Raw genomic sequence first — 16,000 nt, forward strand, 5'->3', positions numbered from 1 at the left:
TCTCTTTATCATCCTTTTCCTTTGCTACATCCGGAGTGACATTTTCAACATCTAAGGCATCAACGTCAATAGTGTCTCTCTGTTCAGTAACTGATTCTCCTTCACTGTCATATACTTCATCCAGTTTTCCAGTTTCTAGTTCTTGTTCAATCTTCTTGTTGGCTTCAAACACTTGGTGCAATTTCAGAGCGGCTTTGGCATGTGAGTGTGTATCTTTCACCACTTCAAGGACTTTGCCTTCCAGTAACAAGAGTCTTCATCTTCTCATGAAGAAGAGGCCTTTGTATTTATCCATAATTTCATAGAGCTCTGAATTTGACACATCAGGAAAATATTGTGGAAAAATTTCCTCTCTTATTTCCTATTCCTTTTCTATGGCAATACACCATTTGTTATCTAAAGAATTGTATAAAGAATCTAGTGTCACAAATCTAATTTCTGATGGCGACTGGTCATTAATACATAAATATTGAATAACTTCATGTTCAACTTCCTCCTTTTCATTGTCATTAAAATCATCAAAATGATCTATTAAATCACTTAGCACTTTTCTCCTAATATACTTGATAGTTTTTTGACAATGTGTCAATGGTTTGTAAGAGGAAATGTCTATATTTACCAGTGTCGATGATGCTGGTTCATTGTTGGTTGTCTTTGCTTTCTTCCTCATTTTCCTAGTCTTTTTAGGTTGCACTTCAGGTTCTGTATCCTTAGAATCTGGTGAGTTGTTCTTACTCTTCCACTTTCTTTCAAAAACCTTGGCAGGTGCAACTTCTGGTTTCTTCTTGGCCGGTGACCACTTGGTCACTTTAGGACTTGCTGAAGTAACCAATGTCAATACCGATGGCACTGCCTTTCCCTTCTTCACTGAGGGCTCTTCAACCGGTGTTACCCTTTCCAAGTAGGTGTCGGTTCTCTTCTTCTTTGGATCAAGAAGCGAGGCAAGTAGGGTAGAGGCATACCCATCGAGCATGTCATACATCACATCATATCCCATGGGATCCACTTCTTCCTTTCTGGGCTCAACCACCTCCATTATGCACTCATCTACTCTGATGGTAAAGCAGATGTCCTCTTCATACTTCTTGACAATATCGCAAGATATCCTCATCCTCTGGCTCATCTTCCATCTGAATTCATCAAAGTATTTGTTCAAGACTTTAGGATAACCGGTTCCCATCACTTGAAGACTTTCTCTGATTTGTTTGGTAATCGGTTGGTCAGCAGACCATTGAATATCACTGACTCCCATAAAATAGCCTTGAAAGTAGAAAAACAAACCTACCAACAGTTGTCCAAATTTAAATCTTAAGGTATTGTCCTGTTTGGTAGATTTCAGGTTTACCAGGAGTTGCCTCTGCATCATGGTGCATAGACTTCAGGTTTACCTTAGGATATGTGACACTACCTCCTTTTTCTAGCCATATGAAAAATTGATTAAGTTTGTAATGAATTTGGTTTTTTGATCCATGTAGTAGCATGTTTTGGGGATTTGCTTTGCAAAACAAATCATATATTTTTGGTTCAGACATATATATTTCTGGTTCATATTTTAAGATATAACTTTGATATGATTTTAAAATGGCATATTGTTGTTGTTGTTATATTTGGAACCTCACATTTGTAATAGGTGACAAGAAAATGAATACAAGGTTTCAATTTTTTATTGGTATTCATGTAAAGTGTTGCAGTTCTATTTGTTTTTTGTATCACTTGTTTCGACTATCTTTCAATCATAAGTATTTTGTCTTATCACTTAATGACTCTATGTTTTAGTCACATGTATTTTATGGTTACCATTTTGTAAGTTTGTTGCTTGCAACCATATTGTTTACAAAAATAAAAAATTAAGAAACGTACATTACAAATTATAGAAATTGAAATGAATAACTTTGATTTCATTATAACAATTACACATACATACATATTTATACATGTATATACATACATACGTATATATACATGTACATACATACATACATACATACATATAGATATATATACATGTACATGTACATGTACACATGCATACATACATACATACATACATACATACATATATGTACGTATATGTATGCATGTATGTCATATCACTTAAAGACTTTATGTTTCAATCATATGTATTTTATGGTTATTGTTTTCTAAGTTTGTTTCTTGCCGCCATGTTGTTTACAACAATAAAGAATTAAGAAATGTACATTAAAAATTATAGAAATTGGAATGAATAAGTTTGATTTTATCATACCAATTACACATACATACATATATGTATATATACATGTATATATATTATGTATGTATATATGTATATATGCATGTATAAATACATATACATATACATATAAATATATATGTATATGTGTATGTGTATGTGTATGTGTATCACTTTTTTCGACTATCTTTCAGTCATAAGTATTTTGTCTTATCACTTAATGACTCTATGTTTTAGTCACATGTATTTTATGGTTACCATTTTGTAAGTTTGTTTCTTGCAACCATATTGTTTACAAAAATAAAAAATTAAGAAATGTACATTACAAATTATAGAAATTGAAATGAATAACTTTGCTTTCATTATAACAATTACACATACATACATATTTATACATGTATATACCTACATACGTATATATACATGTACATACATACATACATATAGATATATATACATGTACATGTACATGTACACATACATACATATATGTACGTATATGTATGCATGTATGTCATATCACTTAAAGACTTTATGTTTCAGTCATATGTATTTTATGGTTATCATTTTCTAAGTTTGTTGCTTGCCGCCATATTGTTTACAACAATAAAGAATTAAGAAATGTACATTACAAATTATAGAAATTGAAATGAATAAGTTTGATTTTATCATACCAATTACACATACATACATATATGTATATATACATGTTGCATATATATGTATATATATTATGTATGTATATATGTATATATGCATGTATAAATACATATACATATACATATACATATAAATATATATGTGTATGTGTATGTGTATGTGTATGTGTATGTGTATGTGTATGTGTATGTGTATGTATGTATGTATGCATATGTATATATATACATACATACATATATATATATATATGTATGTATGTATGTATGTATGTATAGATATCACAATAGATAACAAACATATAATAATAGAAAACAAAACATGATGTCTGCTAGGTCATTGCCAAAGTAAAGTCATGAAGACTTTATGTGTGATTACGATTTGATGTCTTATATTAAACTTCCATGATTCTTCACATGCCTACCAAAATAGTTTGATACACTTGAGAAACTAACTGATTACATACAACAATAAAAACATACACGTGCATAAAATCTACAATGTGATAGTGGTAAAAGGAAAAATTATTCTATTCTATAAAATGTAGATGCAATTAGAGAAAAATCTCCCTATAGGTTTAGTGTGTTAACAAACACAGTTTCATTCATATGATGATCGTCCATGTACTCAATTCATGTCTCAACACTCTCTAATTCCTTAAAAAAAATGTAATAACCATGGGTAGTAACATTCCTACATCAATTCATCCTTACAATATTGTATGCAAGCACAAATTTGGTAACAAGAATAAGAAGCCACGTAACTCTAAGTTCTGATTGGCAAATTATATAGCATAATATTTTGACTGATTTAACATTTCACATACATACATACACATATGCATATATGTAGATAGATACATACATATATGCATATACAAATACATACACATATGCATATACGTTGGTACATACATATGCATACAAATACATATACATACATATACATGAATTATGTTGTGAACACAACAACCATATTATAAAATTCCATATTACATATACATATACATATATATATGCATGGTATGAGATGACATTAAAGAAAGGGTGTAGCAACCTAAACAAGAGCCCTTCAATGAAGAATATGTTAGGACCCGGAGACAACTGAGAAGGGGGGTGAATCACTTGTCAAATAAATTCAAACCAAAAACAACTTAACCAACTTAATGCTTAATACCGGTAAACCAGTTAAGTATGTCGGTAGACAGTGCTAATAGTTAATTGCTATATCGGTAAAGATTAATGCATGAAATATAAACACAAAGTCATTCACAACACATAACACTAATATTTGTACGTGGAAACCATGTAAGGGGAAAAACCATGGTGGGAAACCTTACCCACAATTAGATGTACTATTGCAAATAGTAAGTGTACATAAATGGGTTCTACACATGCAGAAAGGCCAAGCGCCTAGAGCTCACTACTGAAACACAAATGGGAGTCACACTGACTACAATTTGGATGGTTAAATCCAATAAAAATGTACTGCTTGAAATAGCATCTTCATATGCTGGATTCAGTACCGGTGTAATGCTGATATGCCTTCACAAAACCCTAGCTTCACCTTCAAATGATGTCTTCGTGTATAGCTCTGCTTAATCTCGCATATCTCTTCACAATATATATGCATGTCTTCGTGTACATAAGTATATGTACGTATATGTATGCATGTATGTCATATCACTTAAAGACTTTATGTTTCAATCATATGTATTTTATGGTTATTGTTTTCTAAGTTTGTTTCTTGCCGCCATATTGTTTACAACAATAAAGAATTAAGAAAAGTACATTAAAAATTATAGAAATTGGAATGAATAAGTTTGATTTTATCATACCAATTACACATACATACATATATGTATATATACATGTATATATATTATGTATGTATATATGTATATATGCATGTATAAATACATATACATATACATATAAATATATATGTATATGTGTATGTGTATGTGTATGTGTATCACTTTTTTCGACTATCTTTTAGTCATAAGTATTTTGTCTTATCACTTAATGACTCTATGTTTTAGTCACATGTATTTTATGGTTACCATTTTGTAAGTTTGTTTCTTGCAACCATATTGTTTACAAAAATAAAAAATTAAGAAATGTACATTACAAATTATAGAAATTGAAATGAATAACTTTGCTTTCATTATAACAATTACACATACATACATATTTATACATGTATATACCTACATACGTATATATACATGTACATACATACATACATATAGATATATATACATGTACATGTACATGTACACATACATACATATATGTACGTATATGTATGCATGTATGTCATATCACTTAAAGACTTTATGTTTCAGTCATATGTATTTTATGGTTATCATTTTCTAAGTTTGTTGCTTGCCGCCATATTGTTTACAACAATAAAGAATTAAGAAATGTACATTACAAATTATAGAAATTGAAATGAATAAGTTTGATTTTATCATACCAATTACACATACATACATATATGTATATATACATGTTGCATATATATGTATATATATTATGTATGTATATATGTATATATGCATGTATAAATACATATACATATACATATAAATATATATGTGTATGTGTATGTGTATGTGTATGTGTATGTGTATGTATGTATGTATGCATATGTATATATATACATACATACATATATATATATATATATGTATGTATGTATGTATGTATGTATGTATGTATAGATATCACAATAGATAACAAACATATAATAATAGAAAACAAAACATGATGTCTGCTAGGTCATTGCCAAAGTAAAGTCATGAAGACTTTATGTGATTACGATTTGATGTCTTATATTAAACTTCCACGATTCTTCACATGCCTACCAAAATAGTTTGATACACTTGAGAAACTAACTGATTACATACAACAATAAAAACATACACGTGCATAAAATCTACAATGTGATAGTGGTAAAAGGAAAAATTATTCTATTCTATAAAATGTAGATGCAATTAGAGAAAAATCTCCCTATAGGTTTAGTGTGTTAACAAACACAGTTTCATTCATATGATGATCGTCCATGTACTCAATTCATGTCTCAACACTCTCTAATTCCTTAAAAAAAATGTAATAACCATGGGTAGTAACATTCCTACATCAATTCATCCTTACAATATTGTATGCAAGCACAAATTTGGTAACAAGAATAAGAAGCCACGTAACTCTAAGTTCTGATTGGCAAATTATATAGCATAATATTGTGACTGATTTAACATTTCACATACATACATACACATATGCATATATGTAGATAGATACATACATATATGCATATACAAATACATACACATATGCATATACGTTGGTACATACATATGCATACAAATACATATACATACATATACATGAATTATGTTGTGAACACAACAACCATATTATAAAATTCCATATTACATATACATATACATATATATATGCATGGTATGAGATGACATTAAAGAAAGGGTGTAGCAACCTAAACAAGAGCCCTTCAATGAAGAATATGTTAGGTCCCGGAGACAACTGAGAAGGGGGGTGAATCACTTGTCAAATAAATTCAAACCAAAAACAACTTAACCAACTTAATGCTTAATACCGGTAAACCAGTTAAGTATGTCGATAGACAGTGCTAATAGTTAATTGCTATATCGGTAAAGATTAATGCATGAAATATAAACACAAAGTCATTCACAACACATAACACTAATATTTGTACGTGGAAACCATGTAAGGGGAAAAACCATGGTGGGAAACCTTACCCACAATTAGATGTACTATTGCAAATAGTAAGTGTACATAAATGGGGTCTACACATGCAGAAAGGCCAAGCGCCTAGAGCTCACTACTAAAACACAAATGGGAGTCACACTGACTACAATTTGGATGGTTAAATCCAATAAAAATGTACTGCTTGAAATAGCATCTTCATATGTTGGATTCAGTACCGGTGTAATGCTGATATGCCTTCACAAAACCCTAGCTTCACCTTCAAATGATGTCTTTGTGTATATCTCTGCTTAATCTCGCATATCTCTTCACAATATACCTTCTTCGCATTCCACACTTGATCTTATAATTAAGATCTTACATTTATACCATAACCTAAGACCAATTTTAGTAGGTCATCTCTACAAGATATTACAATAAAAGCATTTTACAAACAATATAATATCCGATGCAATAACCAATTAAACATGTCGTCTTAAAGAATTTACAACAATAATTATTCATCTCCATAGCATGCCATGCTGATCTGGAAAAGATAAACCTGCCGATGTAACCCTAGGTAACCCTGGACCTATTTGCCGGTAAAAGCAAATATGCAAATATGAATATACCAATGATTTATTCTTCAAAAAAAAGTGTTCATATGATGTCTTCAACATTACCAGGTGTCTTCCATATCATTCCAAGTGTCGATGATCTTTATATCCTACCGGTGAACCATATACCAGTAATTGTACAATAGTTACTTGCTTGTCGGTGAATGCTGCTGGATCTCCAAAGTGCTAGTGTTTTAGTAGGTGTTGACATCAATGACAAAACCATACCAAAATACCAACAATCTCCCCCTTTGGCATTGATGGCAACACAAGATGGAAAAACCATCAAAGTGCCAAAACAGAAATGCCAAATATCAAAGACCAACAATCTCCAAATAGATATCCAGAAATCAAAATCTTTCCTAAATAACAATCTCTCCCCCCAGGAGCAACATGTGATTTCCAAAGTTTCTCCATACCAATCTTTCCTCAAAAGATAATAAGGATAATGTGTTTTTCCATAGATATCTCTCCCCCTTTGACATCAAATGCCAAAGTTACAATATACCAATTGTTACATACAAAATACCAACTAGTTTTATTATACCAACTACTCCCCCTGAGAAGTAGATTCCTCATCAAAGCCGGAGTAAGAATATGTGTCTATTAATTCTGTCAGTTGATGATAGACATCAACTCTCTAAGTATCTACCAGTGGGGGTATGACCCCAAGCTGTTCTCTGAGATACTCAAAAGTCTCCTTAGGCAAAGGTTTGGTGAAAATATCTGCAAGTTGTTCTTTAGTATTCACATAAACCAGTTGTATTTCTTTTGCTTCAACTTTTTCCCTTGGAAAATTCAATTTAATAGAAACATGTTTTGTTCTAGAATGTAATACCGGAATCTTAGATATATCAATTGTTGCAGTGTTGTCACAATAGATAGTTATAGGTTCCTTGCATTTTACCTTCAAATCTTTCAACATTTGTTTAAGCCAAAGTAACTGTGTACAGTTAGTTGCTACTGCAACATATTCTGATTCTGTTGTTGATAAAGATCTACAACTCTGTTTCTTACTCAACCAAGAAACTAATCTGTTTCCAAGAAAAAATGCTCCTCCTGTGGTGCTTTTCCTATCATCAATGTCTCCTACCCAATTTTCATATGTGTATGCACATAGATCAAAATTTTCATCTCGAGGATACCATAATCCAAGATTTGGGGTGCCTTGTAAGTACCGGAAAATCCTTTTTACTGCTGATTCATGATTTTCTCTAGGATTACTCTGAAATCTTGAAACAATACATACTGCATTCATAATATCAGGTCTAGTTTGTGTCAAATATAGTAAACCTCCTATCGTAGATTTGTACCTAGTTGGATTCACAGGTGTAGATTCATCCCTTTGTGATAATTTGTCATTTGTTGTCATAGGTGTGCTTACCGGTTTAGAGTTCTCCATTCCAAATTTTTTAAGCAACTCTTTCAAGTATTTTGATTGACTCAAAAATATACCTTTTTCAGTCTGTGAAATCTGCAATCCTAAGAAGAATCTTACTTCACCAATCATAGACATTTCAAATTCTTGCTTCATTTTGATAGAAAAGTCTTTACACAATCCATCTTCTCCTCCAAATACTATATCATCAAAAAAAAATTCAATAGACAAGATGTCATCATTAGTCACTTTATAGTATAAGTTACTGTCAGCATTACCTTTAGAAAAACCAATCTTCAAAAGATACTTATCCAATCTTGCATACCAAGCTCTTGGAGCTTGATTCAATCCATATAAAGCTTTCCTTAACTTGCAAACCATATCTTTGTCATCTGTCAAAGAAAATCCATCAGGTTGTTCAATGTACACTTCTTCCTCAAGATCTCCATTTAGAAATGCATATTTGATATCCATCTGATATACTTTGTAGTTCTCATGTGCTGCAAATGCCAAGAATAATCTAACTGCCTCAATTCTAGCTACCAGTGCAAAGGTTTCATTGTAGTCAATTCCTTCCTTTTGAGAATATCCCTTACACACTAGTCTTGCTTTATTTCTGATAACTTTACCATCTTCATTAAGTTTGTTTCTGAATACCCATTTGGTTCCAATTACATTTTTATCTTTAGGCCGGGGAACTAGTGTCCAAGTATTGTTTTTCTCAATTTGTTCTAATTCTTCTTCCATAGCTTTAGTCCAATACTTATCTTCAAATGCCTCATTAATTGATGATGGTTCAATTTGAGAAATAAGACATACTTCTTCATTTCCTAGTCTTCCTCTAGTCATAACTCCTTTGTATTTGTTTCCAATTATTTGATCTTCAGAATGATTCAATCTTACATATCAGGGTGTCTTTGTTTGTTGTTGTTCTTCAGTCACAGTGGAATTTTTAGATGATACCGGTGTAACTAGATCTTCACTCTGTACCAATGGATTCAGTGTAGGTTCATTTATTAGAATTTCTATTGTCGGTTCAGAATCTATGTACCTTGAAGTTCTTCTAAATTGTTCATCAATCTTTACATTTGTGCTTTCAACAATTTTCTGCAATCTCTTGTTAAAACATCTATATGCTTTACTCTTAGATGAATACCCTAAAAATATTCCTTAATCACTTCTAGGATCAAATTTTCCAATATACTCATCTCTTCGAATGTAACATTTACATCCAAATATTCTGAAATATTTAAGAGTAGGAATAATACCAAACCATAGTTCATGAGGAGTCTTACCGGTTTCACCTTTGATGTGAACTTTGTTAAATGTATAGACTGTTGTGCTTACTGCTTCTCTCCAATAAACATGTGGTAAATTTGCTTCTGATAACATAGTTCTTGTTGCATCCAAGATAGTTTTGTTTTTCCTTTCAACAACTCCATTTTGCTGAGGTGTTTGAGGTGCTGATAGTTGTCTTCTAATTCCATTCACTTCACAGAATGTATTAAAGTCTTTAGATGTGAATTCTCCTCCTTGATCTGATCTTAAACATTTGATTTTCTTACCGGTTTAATTTTCAACCATTGCTTTGAATAGTTTGAAATTTCCAAGTGCTTCTGATTTTCCTCTGAGAAAAGTAATCCAACACATTCTAGAATAATCATCAATAATTAGCATGAAATATCTATCACCTTGTAAGATTTTAGTTCTAGTTGGACCACATAAATCAGTGTGAATCAAATCAAGAGCATTATTGGATTTTTCTGGAATACTTTTGAAACTAGCTCTAATCTGTTTTCCAAATTGACATTCCTTACATATTGTATTCTGAGGTTTCACAATTTTAGGTAGATCTCTAACTACCTTAGTAGTACTGATCCTTACCATGCAATCAAAGTTTACATGACAGAGTCTCTTGTGCCATAACCAACTTTCATCTATATGTGCAATCAAGTATGTCTTTTCACTGTTATTCAAATGAAAGATATTACCTCTAGTCTGATTACCGGTTGCAATTTCTAAACCAGTTCTGTTTATGATTTTGCATTTTCCATTTTTGAATTGTAACTGAAACCCTTTCTCAACTTATTGACCAACACTTAAAAGATTATGCTTTAATCCTTCAACATAGTAGACATTGTCAATGTTATGCTTACCATCAAGAGATATTGTACCCTTACCTTTGATTGAACAGGCTTTGTCATCTCCAAATCTTACTAAACCTCCATTGTATTCTTGAAAGTTAAAGAATTTGTTGGCATTATGTGAACCGGTATGAGGACATAATGATATTGTATGTTGTCATTGATGTCAATATGTGATATGAAGAGAGAACCGACATATGTGAGAACCGGTATATTTGTTCTAGGTGAACTGGCATGTCAAGGTGAACCGGCATTTAGTCATGGGAACTGGCACATGGAAGCATTGTATGACTACCGGTTGGTAGGTAGTTTCCACTTCAGGATTTCCGGTTGGAGTATCTCAAGTCTGTGTGACTCAATCAGTGATCTTTGTGTGATGAGTTAGCAGTATAACAAAGAACAGATTGTGTTGACACGTCAGCCTTGTGCACGTGAAGGATCTTGCATGAAGAAGACTATCCTTATCTACCTTGGGAATGTGTGAAGTTTGTAAATGGTGAAAACACGTGATGGATTATCAACCGCCAAGAAATCGGTGGATAATGAACGATGGAGAATGTCTTGAGATTTATTCAAGATCTGTTGCATTTAATACAGTATGATCAACAGTCAGTATTGAACCAATTGAATTCCTTAACCTGATAGGTCTAGGGTTTAGGGTTTATGCTACCAACCTATCTGTTGTCCTATAAGGTCGATGCTATGTTTCTTTCTAAAGTTGTTGGCAAAAGTTGTGTGTGAGTATCCAAGAGAAGGGATACGTGATTCTTGCCAAACCAGAGGAGAGAAGTGATACCTGTAGAGTGTAAGTGTAGAAGGTGAAGAGGAGCTTAAGTGGATCTGCATTGGCATTGAGTATTGTTACCAGATCATTGTAATACCTGTTGATCTCTAACCACCTCAATAGTTGGAAAATCCCCTAACAGGGTAGCCTTAACCGACTTGCTGTAAATCCCTTAACAGGGTAACTCAAAGTTATTGAGATCTGGAAAGCTAGAGAGCTCTAGAAATCCTTTAGCTATTGAGTTCTGGAAATCCTCTAACAAGGTAACCTATAACAAGGTTTAACCCTTAATCAGGTATTGTAGCCATCCCTTAACTGGGTGATCCCTAATAGGATCGGTTCCTAACATAACCTATTGTATCTATCTTTAACAGGACAAGGCTCCTAACAGAGCGTACTTCCAAAGAGTTCAACAACAAGCTTGTGGGTATTCATCCCCACCATGGTTTTTCCTAGTTGGGTTTCCACATGAAAAATATGTGTGTCATGTGTGATGCTTTTATCTTGTGATGCTTTGTTATTGCCTATTAAGCATATGATGGTTCTATGTTTTATGCTTGTCAATAAAACATGTTGAACTAGTTGTTGTGAAGATATGATGATAGATTACCTGTTCATACATAAGGGTGAAATGGTAGTGTAGTTTTGAGTTGAGTGGAAAGCTAAGTGAGTAACCGGTTTATGATTGTTTTTGTTGTTCTGGGTTTTACCGGTTGCACTCTGTTTCAAACCGGTGTCACTGTTTGCCAATCATTTGGAGTAATTGTTGTTGAACTGGTTTAGGTCTGTATTTTGTCTGTACTGATTCACCCCCTCCTCTCAGTACCGGTTTGGTACTATTCATTCATCATTGAGTTATCAATTCGTATCAGAGTGTCCTCCAGGTCCTCTGTGTTATAAGCTTAACCGCTTGAGGTAAAGATCCCAGTCAAATGATGAAGAGGGAAGGTCCAAAGTTTAACAAGGAAAATTTTGGTATATGGAAAGACAGGATGAAGATATTCATTAGAAGCATGGGTGCTCAACACTATAGCTATGTTGAGAATCCCTATGTTGTCCCTACCGGTACTCTCACTGATGATCAAAAGAGAGAGATACAGGAGGATGGGAAAGTCATGGAAGCCCTAATCAGTAGTTTATCTGATATTGAGTTCATTGATGTCCAAGATAAGGTAAATCCCAAAGAGGTATGGGACGTTCTTGAAAATATCTATGGAGGTGATGAGCATGTAAAACAAGCTAAGGAAGAAAGCCTTAGAGGAAAGTTTGAAGACATGCGAATGGTTGAAGGTGAAACCATTCAATAGTATGGTATTAGAATCAAAACTGTTGTTGGAGATATCAAGAGTGCAGGTGGTAAAATAGAAGACTCCACTATGGTAAGCAAAGTCCTGAGATCTCTATTGTCAGTCTATGCAATAAGGGTTGCTGCTATTCAGGAGCTGAGATCAATAGACAAGACTAAGGTATCCTTGGACTCCATCATAGCCAAGTTGACAGCCTATGAGCTAAATAGTTTTGATGGCAGTGTTCAAAAGACTGAATCAGCTTTTAAAGCCTCTGCTATACCATCCAGAAAAGGAAAAGAAGCTAGTACTAGTGGTGAACCTAGACAGAGTAGAGAAATGGATGATGAGGAGATTTTGATGGCATTTGAAGCTCTCCTTGCCAGGAAGCTTCCTAAAGGAACCAGTAAATACAAAGGTAAGCTACCTTTGAAATCCTTTTCTTGTAATTGGATAGGACATATTGCTATAAACTGTGCTAATGGCGATAACAAGGACAAACTGGAAAGGTCCAGGAAATTCAAAGGAGGAAACTGGAAAAACTATTTTGTGGCAGTTAATGAAGGTGTCACAGATGAAGAATCAGAGGATGAAGAAAATGAAGATATTGTGTTTGTTGTTGTCAAAGAAGATGTGTTAGACAAGAAGGCTCTTGTCTCCCAGTTTGATAATTCCAATGAGTGGATCATTGACAGTGGTTGTTCTCACCATATGACTAGTAACCGGAGCAAGTTTCTATCCTTGGAGGAGTATGATGGTGGTGTGGTTCGCTTTGGCAATGATGCACCATGAATGGTCAAAGGAAGAGGGTCCATCTCTCTAAATGGAAAGAGTAGTGCTGACAATGTGTACTGGGTTGATGGTCTCAAACACAACCTTCTGATTGTTGCCCAGTGGAATGACAGTGGCCTCACTCTGGAATTCAAGGTTGGAGTTTGTAGAATCAAAGGAAAAGATGGTGAATTGGTGACCACCGGCATGCAGACCAAAGGTAACCTATTTCATCTGAATGCAAATATAAGTACATGTCTTATGGCTAAGTTTGATGATAGTTGGATATGGCATAGAAGACTCTGCCATGTAAACTTTGATAACATTGTGAAGGCTAGTAAGATCAAGGTAGTTAGAGGGTTGCTGGTGCTAAGCAAACTGGATAATACCTTGTGTAGAGAGTGTCAATTGGGGAAAATGTCTTCCTCAACCTTTAAAGGTAAATCTTTCACTGTTGACAACTTGCTTGATCTTGTGCATACTTATTTGTGTGGTCCTATGAAACTAGAAGTGTGCAGGGTGATAGGTACTTCATGATTCTCACTGATGACTGCTCAAGAATGATGTGGGTCACATTCTTGAAAGACAAGTTTGAAGCCTTTGTGAAGTTCAAAGCTTTCAGAGCATTAGTGGAGAAGGAAAGCGGTAAAAGGATCAAGTGTCTCAGAACTAATCAAGGAGGGGAATTCACTTCCGGTGAATTCAACAAGTATTATGAAGAATTTGGCATCAAGAGGCAACTGTCTGCCCCCTAGACTCCACAACGGAATGGCCTAGCAGAGAGGAATAACCAGACTATGGTTGAAGTAGCTAGAACCATGTTGATTCAAGGAAAAGTAGCTCACATCTTTTGGAGAGAAGCAATAAGCACTGCAGTCTACATAATGAACCGAGTACTCATCAAGAAAGGTAAGGATAAAACTCCTTATGAGTATTGGACTGGTAAGACACCTGTTGTTAGCTACTTTAGGGTATTTGGTAGCAAATGTTACATCAAGAGGAGTGAACATTAGGGCAAATTTGAAGCTAAATGTGATGAGGGAATATTCCTAGGATATTCCAACAAGAGTAAAGCTCTCAAGTGTTACAACAATAGGACTCAGAATTATGGAAAGTATCAATGTAAGAGTTGATGAATCCTCTGAGAAAACTAAGGAAACCAGCAGTGAGCAAGCTGTAAATGAACCAGTTGCAACCTTCTAGGAACCACTTGTCAGTCAACCAAGTACCAATAACAGTGTTCCTGAACCGGTGAATGCTGATACTGATGAAGATGAGGATGAAGAGGAAAAGCAAAAAGAACCAGTCAAGACTATTCCTTGGTATGTCAAGATGAATCATGATCCTAAGCAGATCATAGGAGATAAGGATGCAGGAATCCTTACAAGAAGAAAGATCAGAGAAAACTCATGTATGATCTCTGAATTTGAGCCTAAATCATTCAAAGAGGCACATAAAGATGAAGAGTGGTCAAGGCAATGGAAGAGGAACTTGACCAGATAGAGAAAAATGGTACATGGTCTTTGATACCTAGACTGGAACATAAAAATATCATTGGCACCAAATGGGTGCTCAGAAACAAGCTGAATGAGGATGGCACAGTGATTAGGAACAAAGCCAAATTGGTGTGCAAAGGATATGCTCAAGAAGAAGGAGAAGACTACGGAGAAACCTTTGCTCCTGTAGCCAGATTGGAAGGAGTTTGTATGCTTCTTGCATATGCAGCTTTTAAAGGATTCAAGGTATATCAAATGGATGTAAAATCTACATTCCTAAATGGTGTACTTGAAGAGAAGATGTATATAGAGCAACCAGATGGGTTTTCCCTATCTGAAGACAGTGATATGGTGTGTAGGCTACATAAAGCCTTATATGGTCTAAAGCAGGCACCTAGATCATGGTATGAACATCTACATTCCCATCTTGTGAACATTGGATTTGAGAGAACAAGTGAAGATAGCAATATCTACTTGAAATCTAAAGGAGATCAGATCTTGATCTATGAAGTTTTTGTTGATGACATTATCTTTGTTGGAGATGACAAGATGAGTCATGAGTTTATTGATGAGATGAAGGAAGAGTTTGAGATGTCACTCATAGGGGAGATTAAGTTCTTCATTGGACTACAGATCCAGCAAATGAAAGATGGAATCTTTACCACTCAGTCCAAATATGTCAAAGAAGTGTTGAAGACCTTTGGCATGGAAGATAGCAAACTGGTTGGTACACCAATGGTGACCGGTTGCAAATTATCAAAAAAGGATGATTCCACAATTGTTAATGAGAAGGAATACTGATCAATGATTGGTAAGTTGCATTATGTAGTGCATAGCAGACCAGATATTGCACATGCAGTTGGCATTACTGCAAGATTCCAGAAAAGTCCAAGAGAATCCCACTTGGTTGCAGTCAAGCGGATT

The sequence above is a fragment of the Cryptomeria japonica genome, chromosome 3 (assembly GCF_030272615.1).
Source record: "Cryptomeria japonica chromosome 3, Sugi_1.0, whole genome shotgun sequence".
In the NCBI taxonomy this organism is placed as follows: domain Eukaryota; kingdom Viridiplantae; phylum Streptophyta; class Pinopsida; order Cupressales; family Cupressaceae; genus Cryptomeria; species Cryptomeria japonica.